The 17,224-nt window shown below is 40.3% G+C and overlaps 1 protein-coding gene and 5 non-coding genes across 8 annotated transcripts in view; 5 read left to right on the top strand and 1 right to left on the bottom strand.

The window, feature by feature from the left end:
* Positions 1-17,224, bottom strand: part of LOC134846984 (xaa-Pro aminopeptidase ApepP-like) — a 172,784-nt gene that overhangs the window by 110,506 nt on the left and 45,054 nt on the right. The gene's annotated exons all lie outside the window — the stretch shown is intronic.
* On the top strand, positions 10,132-10,204 carry Trnar-ucg (transfer RNA arginine (anticodon UCG)). The gene has a single exon. It is a non-coding gene; the product is annotated as a tRNA-Arg (tRNA).
* On the top strand, positions 12,102-12,174 carry Trnar-ucg (transfer RNA arginine (anticodon UCG)). Its single transcript has one exon. It is a non-coding gene; the product is annotated as a tRNA-Arg (tRNA).
* On the top strand, positions 15,264-15,336 carry Trnar-ucg (transfer RNA arginine (anticodon UCG)). The gene has a single exon. It is a non-coding gene; the product is annotated as a tRNA-Arg (tRNA).
* Trnar-ucg (transfer RNA arginine (anticodon UCG)) lies at positions 15,511-15,583 on the top strand. Its single transcript has one exon. It is a non-coding gene; the product is annotated as a tRNA-Arg (tRNA).
* On the top strand, positions 16,742-16,814 carry Trnar-ucg (transfer RNA arginine (anticodon UCG)). Its single transcript has one exon. It is a non-coding gene; the product is annotated as a tRNA-Arg (tRNA).

The following is a 17,224-nucleotide window of genomic DNA, read 5'->3' as shown; positions in this document are numbered from 1 at the left end:
AGCCAGAGCATTTAAAATCTACCCATAACGAAAACCTTTCAATGGCCGCATGGCCTAACGGATAAGCCATCTGACTTCGAATCAGATGATTGGAGGTTCGAATCTCTCTGTGGACGACTTTTTATTTTTTGAGAAGGTATTTTCAGATAATGTACAGCAGATAAAAAGATAATGATTGACAGCAAGGAACTTCTCCGCTAGCTAACGTTTCAGAAAAATTTGCTCATCTAAGCAGGAAAACAACGGCATCTTGAGCATTTCAAATCTACACATTTCGACACATTCCAACACCCGCAAGGCCCAACGGATAAAGCATCTACTTCGAATCAAAAGATTGGGAGTTCGAATCCCTCTATGGTCGAATTTTCTATTCTTGAGAAGGTAATTTCGGATTATGCACAGCAGATAAAAACAATGATTGACAGCAAGGAACTTCTCCTCTAGCTAATGCTTCAGAAAATTTGCTCATCTAAGCAGGAAAACAACGGCATCTTGAGCATTTCAAACCTACAAATTTCGACACATTCCAGCAGCCGCATGGACTAACGAATAAGGCGTCTGACTTCCAATCAAAAGATTGGGAGTTCAAATCCCTCTGTGGTCGACTTTTCATTTTTTGAGAAGGTATTTTCGGATTATGCACAGCAGATGAAAAAATCATGATTGACAGCAAGGAAATTCTGCGCCAACTAATGTTGCAGCGGTTTCTTTTTGAATTGTGGAGATTGACGCGCACAACTAAACTTTCCCAAAAATTTTCTCATCTAAGAAGGAAAACAACAGCATCTTGAGCATTTCAAATCTACACATTTCGACACATTCCAACACCCGCAAGGCCCAACGGATAAAGCCCAACGGTTCGAATCCCTCTGTGGACGACTTTTCATTTTTTGAGAAGGTATTTTCAGATAATGCACATCAGATAAAAAGATAATGATTGACAGCAAGGAACTTCTCCGCTAGCTAATGTTTCAGAGAAATTTGCTCATCTAAGCAGGAAAACAACGGCATCTTGAACATTTCAAATCTACAAATTTCGACACATTCCAGCAGCCGCATGGACTAACGAATAAGGCGTCTGACTTCCAATCAAAAGATTGGGAGTTCGAATCCCTCTGTGGTCGACTTTTCATTTTTGAGAAGGTATTTTCGGATTATGCACAGCAGATGAAAACATCATGATTGACAGCAAGGAAATTCTGCGCCAACTAATGTTGCAGCGGTTTCTTTTCGAATTGTGGAGATTGACGCGCACAACTAAACTTTCCCAAAAATTTTCTCATCTAAGAAGGAAAACAACAGCATCTTGAGCATTTCAAATCTACACATTTCGACACATTCCAACAGCCGCAAGGCCCAACGGATAAAGCGTCTACTTCGAATCAAAAGATTGGGAGTTCGAATCCCTCTATGGTCGAATTTTCGATTCTTGAGAAGGTAATTTCGGATTATGCACAGCAGATAAAAACAATGATTGACAACAAGGAACTTCTCCGCTAGCTAATGCTTCAGAAAATTTGCTAATGCAAGCACGGCAGCCAGAGCATTTTAAATCTACCCATAACGAAAACCTTTCAATGGCCGCATGGCCTAACGGATTAGGCATCTGACTTCGAATCAGATGATTGGAGGTTCGAATGTCTCTGTGGACGACTTTTCATTTTTTGAGGAGGTAATTTCCGATTATGCACACCAGATAAAAACATCATGATTGGCAGCAAGGAACTTCTCCGCTAGCTAATGATTCAGAAAAAATGCTCAAGCAAGCAGTAAAACAACAACAGCCAGAGCATTTAAAATCTACCCATAACGAAAACCTTTCAATGGCCGCATGGCCTAACGGATAAGGCATCTGACTTCGAATCCGATGATTGGAGGTTCGAATCTCTCTGTGGACGACTTTTTATTTTTTGAGAAGGTATTTTCAGATAATGTACAGCAGATAAAAAGATAATGATTGACAGCAAGGAACTTCTCCGCTAGCTAACGTTTCAGAAAAATTTGCTCATCTAAGCAGGAAAACAACGGCATCTTGAGCATTTCAAATCTACACATTTCGACACATTCCAACACCCGCAAGGCCCAACGGATAAAGCATCTACTTCGAATCAAAAGATTGGGAGTTCGAATCCCTCTATGGTCGAATTTTCTATTCTTGAGAAGGTAATTTCGGATTATGCACAGCAGATAAAAACAATGATTGACAGCAAGGAACTTCTCCTCTAGCTAATGCTTCAGAAAATTTGCTCATCTAAGCAGGAAAACAACGGCATCTTGAGCATTTCAAATCTACAAATTTCGACACATTCCAGCAGCCGCATGGACTAACGAATAAGGCGTCTGACTTCCAATCAAAAGATTGGGAGTTCAAATCCCTCTGTGGTCGACTTTTCATTTTTTGAGAAGGTATTTTCGGATTATGCACAGCAGATGAAAAAATCATGATTGACAGCAAGGAAATTCTGCGCCAACTAATGTTGCAGCGGTTTCTTTTCGAATTGTGGAGATTGACGCGCACAACTAAACTCTCCCAAAAATTTTCTCATCTAAGAAGGAAAACAACAGCATCTTGAGCATTTCAAATCTACACATTTCGACACATTCCAACACCCGCAAGGCCCAACGGATAAAGCCCAACGGTTCGAATCCCTCTGTGGACGACTTTTCATTTTTTGAGAAGGTATTTTCAGATAATGCACATCAGATAAAAAGATAATGATTCACAGCAAGGAACTTCTCCGCTAGCTAACGTTTCAGAAAAATTTGCTCATCTAAGCAGTAAAACAACTACAAATCTACAAATTTCGACACATTCCAGCAGCCGCATGGACTAACGAATAAGGCGTCTGACTTCCAATCAAAAGATTGGGAGTTCAAATCCCTCTGTGGTCGACTTTTCATTTTTTGAGAAGGTATTTTCGGATTATGCACAGCAGATGAAAAAATCATGATTGACAGCAAGGAAATTCTGCGCCAACTAATGTTGCAGCGGTTTCTTTTCGAATTGTGGAGATTGACGCGCACAACTAAACTTTCCCAAAAATTTTCTCATCTAAGAAGGAAAACAACAGCATCTTGAGCATTTCAAATCTACACATTTCGACACATTCCAACACCCGCAAGGCCCAACGGATAAAGCGTCTACTTCGAATCAAAAGATTGGGAGTTCGAATCCCTCTATGGTCGAATTTTCGATTCTTGAGAAGGTAATTTCGGATTATGCACAGCAGATAAAAACATAATGATTGACAGCAAGGAACTTCTCCGCTAGCTAATGCTTCAGAAAATTTGCTCATCTAAGCAGGAAAACAACGGCATCTTGAGCATTTCAAATCTACAAATTTCGACACATTCCAGCAGCCGCATGGACTAACGAATAAGGCGTCTGACTTCCAATCAAAAGATTGGGAGTTCGAATCCCTCTGTGGTCGACTTTTCGATTCTTGAGAAGGTAATTTCGGATTATGCACAGCAGATAAAAACATAATGATTGACAGCAAGGAACTTCTCCGCCAGCTAATGCTTCAGAAAATTTGCTCATCTAAGCAGGAAAACAACGGCATCTTGAGCATTTCAAATCTACAAATTTCGACACATTCCAGCAGCCGCATGGCCTAACGGATAAGGCGTCTAACTTCGAATCAGAAGATTGGGGGGTTCGAATCCCTCTGTGGTCGACTTTTCATTTTTTGAGAAGGTAAATTCAGATAACGCACAGCAGATAAAACATAATGATTGACAGCAAGGAACTTCTCCGCTAGCTAATGTTTCAGAAAATTTGCTAATGCAAGCACGGCAGCCAGAGCATTTTAAATCTACCCATAACGACAACCTTTCAATGGCCGCATGGCCTAACGGATAAGGCATCTGACTTCGAATCAGATGATTGGAGGTTCGAATCTCTCTGTGGACGACTTTTCATTTTTTGAGAAGGTATTTTCAGATACTGCACAGCAGATAAAAAGATAATGATTGACAGCAAGGAACTTCTCCGCTAGCTAATGTTTCAGAAAAATTGCTCAAGCAAGCAGTAAAACAACAACAGCCAGAGCATTTAAAATCTACCCATAACGAAAACCTTTCAATGGCCGCATGGCCTAACGGATAAGGCAACTGACTTCGAATCAGATGATTGGAGGTTCGAATCTCTCTGTGGACGACTTTTCATTTTTTGAGAAGGTATTTTCAGATAATGTACAGCAGATAAAAAGATAATGATTGACAGCAAGGAAATTCTCCGCTAGCTAACGTTTCAGAAAAATTTGCTCATCTAAGCAGGAAAACAACGGCATCTTGAGCATTTCAAATCTACACATTTCAACACATTCCAACACCCGCAAGGCCCAACGGATAAAGCATCTACTTCGAATCAAAAGATTGGGAGTTCGAATCCCTCTATGGTCGAATTTTCTATTCTTGAGAAGGTAATTTCGGATTATGCACAGCAGATAAAAACAATGATTGACAGCAAGGAACTTCTCCTCTAGCTAATGCTTCAGAAAATTTGCTCATCTAAGCAGGAAAACAACGGCATCTTGAGCATTTCAAATCTACACATTTCGACACATTCCAACACCCGCAAGGCCCAACGGATAAAGCATCTACTTCGAATCAAAAGGTATTTTCGGATTATGCACAGCAGATGAAAAAATCATGATTGACAGCAAGGAAATTCTGCGCCAACTAATGTTGCAGCGGTTTCTTTTCGAATTGTGGAGATTGACGCGCACAACTAAACTTTCCCAAAAATTTTCTCATCTAAGAAGGAAAACAACAGCATCTTGAGCATTTCAAATCTACACATTTCGACACATTCCAACACCCGCAAGGCCCAACGGATAAAGCCCAACGGTTCGAATCCCTCTGTGGACGACTTTTCATTTTTTGAGAAGGTATTTTCAGATAATGCACATCAGATAAAAAGATAATGATTCACAGCAAGGAACTTCTCCGCTAGCTAACGTTTCAGAAAAATTTGCTCATCTAAGCAGTAAAACAACTACAAATATACAAATTTCGACACATTCCAGCAGCCGCATGGACTAACGAATAAGGCGTCTGACTTCCAATCAAAAGATTGGGAGTTCAAATCCCTCTGGTCGACTTTTCATTTTTTGAGAAGGTATTTTCGGATTATGCACAGCAGATGAAAAAATCATGATTGACAGCAAGGAAATTCTGCGCCAACTAATGTTGCAGCGGTTTCTTTTGGAATTGTGGAGATTGACGCGCACAACTAAACTTTCCCAAAAATTTTCTCATCTAAGAAGGAAAACAACAGCATCTTGAGCATTTCAAATCTACACATTTCGACACATTCCAACACCCGCAAGGCCCAACGGATAAAGCGTCTACTTCGAATCAAAAGATTGGGAGTTCGAATCCCTCTATGGTCGAATTTTCGATTCTTGAGAAGGTAATTTCGGATTATGCACAGCAGATAAAAACATAATCATTGACAGCAAGGAACTTCTCCGCTAGCTAATGCTTCAGAAAATTTGCTCATCTAAGCAGGAAAACAACGGCATCTTGAGCATTTCAAATCTACAAATTTCGACACATTCCAGCAGCCGCATGGACTAACGAATAAGGCGTCTGACTTCCAATCAAAAGATTGGGAGTTCGAATCCCTCTGTGGTCGACTTTTCATTTCTTGAGAAGGTTATTTCGAATTAGGCACAGCGGTTGAAAACATCATGATTGATAGCAAGGAACTTCTCCGCTAAGTAATGTTTCAAAAAAATTTGCTCATTTTAGCAGTAAAACAACGGCAGCCAGAGCAGTTTAAATCTACCCATTTCGAAACCTTTCAATGGCCGAATGGCTTAACGGATAAGGCGTCTGACTTCAAATCAGAAGATTGGAGGTTCCAATCCCTCTATGGTCGAATTTTCATTTTTTGAGAAGGTAATTTCCGATTATGCACACCAGATAAAAACATCATGATTGACAGCAAAAAAACTTCTGCGGTAACTAAATTTTCCCAAAAATTTGCTCATCTTAAAAGTAAGGCAACGGCATCCAGAGCATCTTAAATCAACCCATTTAGGCACAGCGGTTGAAAACATCATGATTGATAGCAAGGAACTTCTCCGCTAAGTAATGTTTCAAAAAAATTTGCTCATTTTAGCAGTAAAACAACGGCAGCCAGAGCAGTTTAAATCTACCCATTTCGAAACCTTTCAGCGGCAGCATGGCCTAACGGATAAGGCGTCTAACTTCGAATCAGAAGATTGGGTTTCGAATCCCTCTGTGGTCGACTTTTCAATTTTTGAGAAGGTAAATTCAGATAACGCGCAGCAGATAAAACATAATGATTGACAGCAAGGAACTTCTCCGCTAGCTAATGCTTCAGAAAATTTGCTCATCTAAGCAGGAAAACAACGGCATCTTGAGCATTTCAAATCTACAAATTTCGACACATTCTAGCAGCCGCATGGACTAACGAATAAGGCGTCTGACTTCCAATCAAAAGATTGGGAGTTCGAATCCCTCTGTGGTCGACTTTTCATTTCTTGAGAAGGTTAATTCGAATTAGGCACAGCGGTTGAAAACATCATGATTGATAGCAAGGAACTTCTCCGCTAAGTAATGTTTCAAAAAAATTTGCTCATTTTAGCAGTAAAACAACGGCAGCCAGAGCAGTTTAAATCTACCCATTTCGAAACCTTTCAATGGCCGAATGGCTTAACGAATAAGGCGTCTGACTTCCAATCAGAGCATTTCAAATCTACAAATTTCGACACATTCTAGCAGCCGCATGGACTAACGAATAAGGCGTCTGACTTCCAATCAAAAGATTGGGAGTTCGAATCCCTCTGTGGTCGACTTTTCATTTCTTGAGAAGGTTATTTCGAATTAGGCACAGCGGTTGAAAACATCATGATTGATAGCAAGGAACTTCTCCGCTAAGTAATGTTTCAAAAAAATTTGCTCATTTTAGCAGTAAAACAACGGCAGCCAGAGCAGTTTAAATCTACCCATTTCGAAACCTTTCAATGGCCGAATGGCTTAACGAATAAGGCGTCTGCCTTCCAATCAAAAGATTGGGAGTTCAAATCCCTCTGTGGTCGACTTTTCATTTTTTGAGAAGGTATTTTCGGAGTATGCACAGCAGATGAAAAAATCATGATTGACAGCAAGGAAATTCTGCGCCAACTAATGTTGCAGCGGTTTCTTTTCGAATTGTCGAGATTGACGCGCACAACTAAACTTTCCCAAAAATTTTCTCATCTAAGAAGGAAAACAACAGCATCTTGAGCATTTCAAATCTACACATTTCGACACATTCCAACACCCGCAAGGCCCAACGGATAAAGCGTCTACTTCGAATCAAAAGATTGGGAGTTCGAATCCCTCTATGGTCGAATTTTCAATTCTTGAGAAGGTAATTTCGGATTATGCACAGCAGATAAAAACATAATGATTGACAGCAAGGAACTTCTCCGCTAGCTAATGCTTCAGAAAATTTGCTCATCTAAGCAGGAAAACAACGGCATCTTGAGCATTTCAAATCTACAAATTTCGACACATTCCAGCAGCCGCATGGACTAACGAATAAGGCGTCTGACTTCCAATCAAAAGATTGGGAGTTCGAATCCCTCTGTGGTCGACTTTTCATTTCTTGAGAAGGTTATTTCGAATTAGGCACAGCGGTTGAAAACATCATGATTGATAGCAAGGAACTTCTCCGCTAAGAAATGTTTCAAAAAAATTTGCTCATTTTAGCAGTAAAACAACGGCAGCCAGAGCAGTTTAAATCTACCCATTTCGAAACCTTTCAATGGCCGAATGGCTTAACGGATAAGGCGTCTGACTTCAAATCAGAAGATTGGAGGTTCCAATCCCTCTATGGTCGAATTTTCATTTTTTGAGAAGGTAATTTCCGATTATGCACACCAGATAAAAACATCATGATTGACAGCAAAAAACTTCTGCGCTAACTAAATTTTCCCAAAAATTTGCTCATCTTAAAAGTAAGGCAACGGCATCCAGAGCATCTTAAATCAACCCATTTTGAAAACCTTTCAGCGGCAGCATGGCCTAACGGATAAGGCGTCTAACTTCGAATCAGAAGATTGGGTTTCGAATCCCTCTGTGGTCGACTTTTCATTTTTTGAGAAGGTAAATTCAGATAACGCGCAGCAGATAAAACATAATGATTGACAGCAAGGAACTTCTCCGCTAGCTAATGCTTCAGAAAATTTGCTCATCTAAGCAGGAAAACAACGGCATCTTGAGCATTTCAAATCTACAAATTTCGACACATTCTAGCAGCCGCATGGACTAACGAATAAGGCGTCTGACTTCCAATCAAAAGATTGGGAGTTCGAATCCCTCTGTGGTCGACTTTTCATTTCTTGAGAAGGTTATTTCGAATTAGGCACAGCGGTTGAAAACATCATGATTGATAGCAAGGAACTTCTCCGCTAAGTAATGTTTCAAAAAAATTTGCTCATTTTAGCAGTAAAACAACGGCAGCCAGAGCAGTTTAAATCTACCCATTTCGAAACCTTTCAATGGCCGAATGGCTTAACGAATAAGGCGTCTGACTTCCAATCAGAGCATTTCAAATCTACAAATTTCGACACATTCTAGCAGCCGCATGGACTAACGAATAAGGCGTCTGACTTCCAATCAAAAGATTGGGAGTTCGAATCCCTCTGTGGTCGACTTTTCATTTCTTGAGAAGGTTATTTCGAATTAGGCACAGCGGTTGAAAACATCATGATTGATAGCAAGGAACTTCTCCGCTAAGTAATGTTTCAAAAAAATTTGCTCATTTTAGCAGTAAAACAACGGCAGCCAGAGCAGTTTAAATCTACCCATTTCGAAACCTTTCAATGGCCGAATGGCTTAACGAATAAGGCGTCTGACTTCCAATCAAAAGATTGGGAGTTCAAATCCCTCTGTGGTCGACTTTTCATTTTTTGAGAAGGTATTTTCGGAGTATGCACAGCAGATGAAAAAATCATGATTGACAGCAAGGAAATTCTGCGCCAACTAATGTTGCAGCGGTTTCTTTTCGAATTGTCGAGATTGACGCGCACAACTAAACTTTCCCAAAAATTTTCTCATCTAAGAAGGAAAACAACAGCATCTTGAGCATTTCAAATCTACACATTTCGACACATTCCAACACCCGCAAGGCCCAACGGATAAAGCGTCTACTTCGAATCAAAAGATTGGGAGTTCGAATCCCTCTATGGTCGAATTTTCAATTCTTGAGAAGGTAATTTCGGATTATGCACAGCAGATAAAAACATAATGATTGACAGCAAGGAACTTCTCCGCTAGCTAATGCTTCAGAAAATTTGCTCATCTAAGCAGGAAAACAACGGCATCTTGAGCATTTCAAATCTACAAATTTCGACACATTCCAGCAGCCGCATGGACTAACGAATAAGGCGTCTGACTTCCAATCAAAAGATTGGGAGTTCGAATCCCTCTGTGGTCGACTTTTCATTTCTTGAGAAGGTTATTTCGAATTAGGCACAGCGGTTGAAAACATCATGATTGATAGCAAGGAACTTCTCCGCTAAGAAATGTTTCAAAAAAATTTGCTCATTTTAGCAGTAAAACAACGGCAGCCAGAGCAGTTTAAATCTACCCATTTCGAAACCTTTCAATGGCCGAATGGCTTAACGGATAAGGCGTCTGACTTCAAATCAGAAGATTGGAGGTTCCAATCCCTCTATGGTCGAATTTTCATTTTTTGAGAAGGTAATTTCCGATTATGCACACCAGATAAAAACATTAAAAACATCATGATTGACAGCAAAAAACTTCTGCGCTAACTAAATTTTCCCAAAAATTTGCTCATCTTAAAAGTAAGGCAACGGCATCCAGAGCATCTTAAATCAACCCATTTTGAAAACCTTTCAGCGGCCGCATGGCCTAACGGATAAGGCGTCTAACTTCGAATCAGAAGATTGGGTTTCGAATCCCTCTGTGGTCGACTTTTCATTTTTTGAGAAGGTAAATTCAGATAACGCGCAGCAGATAAAACATAATGATTGACAGCAAGGAACTTCTCCGCTAGCTAATATTTCAGAAAAATTTGCTCATGCAAGCAGTAAAACAACAACAGCCAGAGCATTTTAAATCTACCCATTTCGAAAACCTTTCAATGGCCTCATGGCCTAACGGATAAGGCGTCTGACTTCGAATCAGAAGATTGGGGGTTCGAATCCCTCTGTGGTCGAATTTTCATTTTTTGAGAAGATAACTTCCGATTATGCACACCAGATAAAAACATCATGATTGACAGCAAAATACTTCTGCGCTAACTAAATTTTACCAAAAATTAGCTCATCTTAGCAGTAAAACAACGGCATCCAGAGCTTTTTAAATCTACCCATTTCGAAAACCTTCCAACGGCAGCATGGCCTAACGGATAAGGCGTCTTACTTCGAATCAGAAGATTGGGGGTTCGAATCCCTCTGTAGTCGACTTTTCATTTTTTGAGAAGGTAAATTCAGATAACGCACAGCAGATAAAACATAATGATTGACAGCAAGGAACTTCTCCGCTAGCTAATGTTTCAGAAAAATTGCTCAAGCAAGCAGTAAAACAACAACAGCCAGAGCATTTAAAATCTACCCATTTCGAAAACCATTCAATGGCCGCATGGCCTAACGGATAAGGCGTCTGACTTCGAGTCAGATGATTGGAGGTTCGAATCCCTCTGTGGACGACTTTTCATTTTTTGAGAAGGTATTTTCAGATAATGCACATCAGATAAAAAGATAATGATTCACAGCAAGGAACTTCTCCGCTAGCTAACGTTTCAGAAAAATTTGCTCATCTAAGCAGTAAAACAACGGCATCCAGAGCTTTTTAAATCTACCCATTTCGAAAACCTTCCAACGGCAGCATGGCCTAACGGATAAGGCGTCTGACTTCGAATTAGAAGATTGGGGGTTCGAATCCCTCTGTGGTCGACTTTTCATTTTTTGAGAAGGTAAATTCAGATAACGCACAGCAGATAAAACATAATGATTGACAGCAAGGAACTTCTCCGCTAGCTAATGTTTCAGAAAAATTGCTCAAGCAAGCAGTAAAACAACAACAGCCAGAGCATTTAAAATCTACCCATTTCGAAAACCATTCAATGGCCGCATGGCCTAACGGATAAGGCGTCTGACTTCGAATCAGATGATTGGAGGTTCGAATCCCTCTGTGGACGACTTTTCATTTTTTGAGAAGGTATTTTCAGATAATGCACATCAGATAAAAAGATAATGATTCACAGCAAGGAACTTCTCCGCTAGCTAACGTTTCAGAAAAATTTGCTCATCTAAGCAGGAAAACAACGGCATCTTGAGCGTTTCAAATCTACACAATTCGACAGATTCCAACATCCGCAAGGCCTAACGGATAAGGCGTCTGACTTCGAATCAGAAGATTGGGGGTTCGAATCCCTCTGTGGTCGACTTTTCATTTTTTGAGAAGATAAATTCAGATAACGCACAGCAGATAAAACATAATGATTGACAGCAAGGAACTTCTCCGCTAGCTAATGTTTCAGAAAAAGTTGCTCATCCAAGCAGTAAAACAACGGAAGACAGAGCAGTTTAAATCTACCCATTTCGAAAACCTTTCAAAGGCCGCATGCCCTAACGGACAAGGCGTCTGACTTCGAATCAAAAGATTGGGGGTTCGAATCCCTCTGTGGTCGAACTTTATTTTTTGAGGAGTTAATTTCCGATTATGCACACCAGATAAAAACATCATGATTGACAGCAAAAAAACTTCTTCGCCAATTAAATTTTCCCAAAAATTTGCTCATCTTAGCAGTAAAATAATGGCATCCAGAGCACTTTAAATTTACCCATTTCGCAAACCTTCCAACGGCCGCATGGCCTAACGGATTACGCGTCTGACTTCGAATCAGAGGATTGGAGGTTCGAATCCCTCTGTGATCAAATTTTCATTTTTTGAGAAGGTAATTTCCGATTATGCACACCAGATAAAAAAATCATGATTGACAGCAAAATACTTCTGCGCTAACTAAATTTTCCCAAAAATTTGCTCATCTTAGCAGTAAAACAACGGCATCCAGAGCATTTTATATCTATTCACTTCGGAAACCTTCTAACGGCCGCATGGCCTAACGGATAAGGCGTCTAACTTCGAATCAGAAGATTGGGGGTTCGAATCCCTCTGTGGTCGACTTTTCATTTTTTGAGAAGGTAAATTCAGATAACGCACAGCAGATAAAACATTATGATTGACAGCAAGGAACTTCTCCGCTAGCTAATGTTTCAGAAAATTTGCTAATGCAAGCACGGCAGCCAGAGCATTTTAAATCTACCTATAACGAAAACCTTTCAATGGCCGCATGGCCTAACGGATAAGGCATCTGACTTCGAATCAGATGATTGGAGGTTCGAATCTCTCTGTGGACGAATTTTTATTTTTTGAGAAGGTATTTTCAGATAATGCACAGCAGATAAAAAGATAATGATTGACAGCAAGGAACTTCTCCGCTAGCTAATGTTTCAGAAAAATTGCTCATGCAAGCAGTAAAACAACGGCAGCCAGAGCATTTTAAATCTGCTCATTTCGAAAACCTTTCAATGGCCGCATGGCCTAACGGATAAGGCGTCTGACTTCGAATCAGATTATTGGAGGTTCGAACCTCTCTGTGGACGACTTTTCATTTTTTGAGAAGGTATTTTCAGATAATGCACAGCAGATAAAAAAGATAATGATTGACAGCAAGGAACTTCTCCGCTAGCTAATGTTTCAGAAAAATTTGCTCATCTAAGCAGGAAAACAACGGCATCTTCAGCGTTTCACAATTCGACAGATTCCAACATCCGCAAGGCCTAACGGATCAGGCGTCTGACTTCGAATCAGAAGATTGGGGGTTCGAATCCCTCTGTGGTCGACTTTTCATTTTTTGAGAACATAAATTCAGATAACGCACAGCAGATAAAACATTATGATTGACAGCAAGGAACTTCTCCGCTAGCTAATGTTTCAGAAAATTTGCTCATCCAAGAAGTAAAACAACGGAAGCCAGAGCAGTTTAAATCTACCCATTTCGAAAACCTTCCAACGGCAGCATGGCCTAACGGATAAGGCGTCTGACTTGGAATTAGAAGATTGGGGGTTCGAATCCCTCTGTGGTCGACTTTTCATTTTTTGAGAAGGTAAATTCAGATAACGCACAGCAGATAAAACATAATGATTGACAGCAAGGAACTTCTCCGCTAGCTAATGTTTCAGAAAAATTGCTCAAGCAAGCAGTAAAACAACAACAGCCAGAGCATTTAAAATCTACCCATTTCGAAAACCATTCAATGGCCGCATGGCCTAAAGGATAAGGCGTCTGACTTCGAATCAGATGATTGGAGGTTCGAATCCCTCTGTGGACGACTTTTCATTTTTTGAGAAGGTATTTTCAGATAATGCACATCAGATAAAAAGATAATGATTCACAGCAAGGAACTTCTCCGCTAGCTAACGTTTCAGAAAAATTTGCTCATCTAAGCAGGAAAACAACGGCATCTTGAGCGTTTCAAATCCACACAATTCGACAGATTCCAACATCCGCAAGGCCTAACGGATAAGGCGTCTGACTTCGAATCAGAAGATTGGGGGTTCGAATCCCTCTGTGGTCGACTTTTCATTTTTTGAGAAGATAAATTCAGATAACGCACAGCAGATAAAACATAATGATTGACAGCAAGGAACTTCTCCGCTAGCTAATGTTTCAGAAAAAATTGCTCATCCAAGCAGTAAAACAACGGAAGACAGAGCAGTTTAAATCTACCCATTTCGAAAACCTTTCAAAGGCCGCATGCCCTAACGGACAAGGCGTCTGACTTCGAATCAAAAGATTGGGGGTTCGAATCCCTCTGTGGTCGAACTTTATTTTTTGAGGAGTTAATTTCCGATTATGCACACCAGATAAAAACATCATGATTGACAGCAAAAAAAACTTCTGCGCCAATTAAATTTTCCCAAAAATTTGCTCATCTTAGCAGTAAAATAATGGCATCCAGAGCACTTTAAATTTACCCATTTCGCAAACCTTCCAACGGCCGCATGGCCTAACGGATAACGCGTCTGACTTCGAATCAGAGGATTGGAGGTTCGAATCCCTCTGTGATCAAATTTTCATTTTTTGAGAAGGTAATTTCCGATTATGCACACCAGATAAAAAAAATCATGATTGACAGCAAAATACTTCTGCGCTAACTAAATTTTCCCAAAAATTTGCTCATCTTAGCAGTAAAACAACGGCATCCAGAGCATTTTATATCTATTCACTTCGGAAACCTTCTAACGGCCGCATGGCCTAACGGATAAGGCGTCTAACTTCGAATCAAAAGATTGGGGGTTCGAATCCCTCTGTGGTCGACTTTTCATTTTTTGAGAAGGTAAATTCAGATAACGCACAGCAGATAAAACATTATGATTGACAGCAAGGAACTTCTCCGCTAGCTAATGTTTCAGAAAATTTGCTAATGCAAGCACGGCAGCCAGAGCATTTTAAATCTACCTATAACGAAAACCTTTCAATGGCCGCATGGCCTAACGGATAAGGCATCTGACTTCGAATCAGATGATTGGAGGTTCGAATCTCTCTGTGGACGAATTTTTATTTTTTGAGGTATTTTCAGATAATGCACAGCAGATAAAAAGATAATGATTGACAGCAAGGAACTTCTCCGCTAGCTAATGTTTCAGAAAAATTGCTCATGCAAGCAGTAAAACAACGGCAGCCAGAGCATTTTAAATCTGCTCATTTCGAAAACCTTTCAATGGCCGCATGGCCTAACGGATAAGGCGTCTGACTTCGAATCAGATTATTGGAGGTTCGAACCTCTCTGTGGACGACTTTTCATTTTTTGAGAAGGTATTTTCAGATAATGCACAGCAGATAAAAAAGATAATGATTGACAGCAAGGAACTTCTCCGCTAGCTAATGTTTCAGAAAAATTTGCTCATCTAAGCAGGAAAACAACGGCATCTTCAGCGTTTCACAATTCGACAGATTCCAACATCCGCAAGGCCTAACGGATCAGGCGTCTGACTTCGAATCAGAAGATTGGGGGTTCGAATCCCTCTGTGGTCGACTTTTCATTTTTTGAGAACATAAATTCAGATAACGCACAGCAGATAAAACATAATGATTGACAGCAAGGAACTTCTCCGCTAGCTAATGTTTCAGAAAATTTGCTCATCCAAGAAGTAAAACAACGGAAGCCAGAGCAGTTTAAATCTACCCATTTCGAAAACCTTTCAAAGGCCGCATGGCCTAACGGATAAGGCGTCTGACTTCGAATCAGAAGATTGGGGGTTCGAATCCCTCTGTGGTCGAATTTTATTTTTTGAGGAGGTAATTTCCGATTATGCACACCAGATAAAAACATCATGATTGACAGCAAAAAAACTTCTGCGCCAATTAAATTTTCCCAAAAATTTGCTCATTTTAGCAGTAAAACAACGGCATCCAGAGCATTTTAAATCTACCTACTTCGGAAACCTTCTAACGGCCGCATGGCCTAACGGATAAGGCGTCTGACTTCGAATCAGAAGATTGGGGGTTCGAACCCCTTTGTGGTCGACTTTTCATTTTTTGAGAAGGTAAATTCAGATAAAGCACAGCAGATAAATCATAATGATTGACAGCAAGGAACTTCTCCGCTAGCTAATGGTTCAGAAAATTTGCTCATGCAAGCGGTAAAACAACGGCAGCCAGAGCATTTTAAATCTACCCATTTCGAAAAACCATTCAATGGCCGCATGGCCTAACGGATAAGGCGTCTGACTTCGAATCAGATGATTGGAGGTTCGACTCCCTCTGTGGACGACTTTTCATTTTTTGAGAAGGTATTTTCAGATAATGCACATCAGATAAAAAGATAAGGATTGACAGCAAGGAACTTCTCCGGTAGCTAATGTTTCAGAAAAAATTGCTCATCTAAGCAGGAAAACAACGGCATCTTGAGCGTTTCAAATCTACACAATTCGACATATTCCAACATCCGCAAGGCCTAACGGATAAGGCGTCTCACTTCGAATCAGAAGATAGGGGGTTCGAATCCCTCTGTGGTCGACTTTTCATTTTTTGAGAAGATAAATTCAGATAACGCACAGCAGATAAAACATATTGATTGACAGCAAGGAACTTCTGCGCTAGCTAATGTTTCAGAAAAACTTTCTCATCCAAGCAGTAAAACAACGGAAGCCAGAGCAGTTTAAATCTACCCATTTCGAAAAACTATTCAATGGCCGCATGGCCTAACGGATAAGGCGTCTGACTTCGAATCAGATGATTGGAGGTTCGACTCCCTCTGTGGACGACTTTTCATTTTTTGAGAAGGTATTTTCAGATAATGCACATCAGATAAAAAGATAATGATTGACAGCAAGGAACTTCTCCGGTAGCTAATGTTTCAGAAAAAATTGCTCATCTAAGCAGGAAAACAACGGCATCTTGAGCGTTTCAATTCTACACAATTCGACAGATTCCAACATCCGCAAGGCCTAACGGATAAGGCGTCTCACTTCGAATCAGAAGATAGGGGGTTCGAATCCCTCGGTGGTCGACTTTTCATTTTTTGAGAAGATAAATTCAGATAACGCACAGCAGATAAAACATATTGATTGACAGCAAGGAACTTCTCCGCTAGCTAATGTTTCAGAAAAACTTTCTCATCCAAGCAGTAAAACAACGGAAGCCAGAGCAGTTTAAATCTAACCATTTCGAAAACCTTTCAAAGGCAGCATGGCCTAACGGATAAGGCGTCTGACTTCGAATCAGAAGATTGGGGGTTCGAATCCCTCTGTGGTCGAATTTTATTTTTTGCGGAGGTAATTTCCGATTATGCAGACCAGATAAAAATATCATGATTGACAAGCAAAAAAACTTCTGCGCCAATTAAATTTTCCCAAAAATTTGCTCATCTTAGCAGAAAAACAACGGCATCCAGAGCATTTTAAATCTACCCACTTCGGAAACCTTGTAACGGCCGCATGGCCTAACGGATAAGGCGTCTGACTTCGAATCAGATGATTGGAGGTTCGACTCCCTCTGTGGACGACTTTTCATTTTTTGAGAAGGTATTTTCAGATAATGCACATCAGATAAAAAGATAATGATTGACAGCAAGGAACTTCTCCGCTAGCTAATGTTTCAGAAAAAATTGCTCATCTAAGCAGGAAAACAACGGCATCTTGAGCGTTTCAAATCTACACAATTCGA

This window comes from Symsagittifera roscoffensis, chromosome 5 (genome assembly GCF_963678635.1).
Source record: "Symsagittifera roscoffensis chromosome 5, txSymRosc1.1, whole genome shotgun sequence".
NCBI lineage: Eukaryota > Metazoa > Xenacoelomorpha > Acoela > Convolutidae > Symsagittifera > Symsagittifera roscoffensis.
The sequence above is the reverse complement of the archived record's forward strand: the minus strand, read 5'-3'. Positions and strand labels throughout refer to the sequence as shown.